Source organism: Haliaeetus leucocephalus, unplaced genomic scaffold (assembly GCF_000737465.1).
Source record: "Haliaeetus leucocephalus isolate CR32 unplaced genomic scaffold, Haliaeetus_leucocephalus-4.0 Scaffold110, whole genome shotgun sequence".
Taxonomy (NCBI): Eukaryota; Metazoa; Chordata; class Aves; order Accipitriformes; family Accipitridae; genus Haliaeetus; species Haliaeetus leucocephalus.
Genome location: NW_010972546.1, coordinates 2,205,452 through 2,205,840, shown reverse-complemented (window position 1 = coordinate 2,205,840; position 389 = coordinate 2,205,452). Strand labels below are relative to the sequence as shown.

Below are 389 nucleotides of genomic sequence, written 5' to 3'. Positions count from 1 at the left end.
CCCGGTAATGGCGGGGCCGCGCCCCGCACGCAGCGCCCGGATCGCCTTTGCCCCCTGCGTCCCGCAGATTCGCCACAACCCCGTCCGGCCTCCGCCGTCCTCGGCGGGTTGCGGGGAAGGCCTCGGCCCGGTGAGGGCTCCAGGGCGAGCAGGGCAGGCAAACCGCCTTCCCCTTAAAAACCAGCCCGGCCGCCGGCAGGCTGGAGGAGGCTGGGGGCGGTGTGTCGAAAGTGCGGAGACAGAGCGCGCAGGCGCCCTCCTCCTCCGCCTCCTCCTCACCGCCGCCTCGGCCTGGTGGGGAACAAAGGGAGCGCGGCTGCCGCCGGAGCGGGTGAGTCGGCCCGGCTCGGCTCGGCAGCTGTGGGGCGGGCAGGCCCAGGGGCACGCCA

At 75.3% G+C, this 389-nt stretch overlaps 1 protein-coding gene across 1 annotated transcript in view; it reads left to right on the top strand.

The window, feature by feature from the left end:
- The first annotated feature begins 249 nt into the window (after nucleotides 1-249).
- Nucleotides 250-389, top strand: part of SMARCE1 (SWI/SNF related, matrix associated, actin dependent regulator of chromatin, subfamily e, member 1) — a 16,858-nt gene continuing 16,718 nt past the window's right edge. The window contains exon 1 of the mRNA XM_010585569.1: nucleotides 250-331. The gene's annotated coding sequence lies outside the window, so the exon portion shown is untranslated. The remainder of the gene's footprint in view (nucleotides 332-389) is intronic.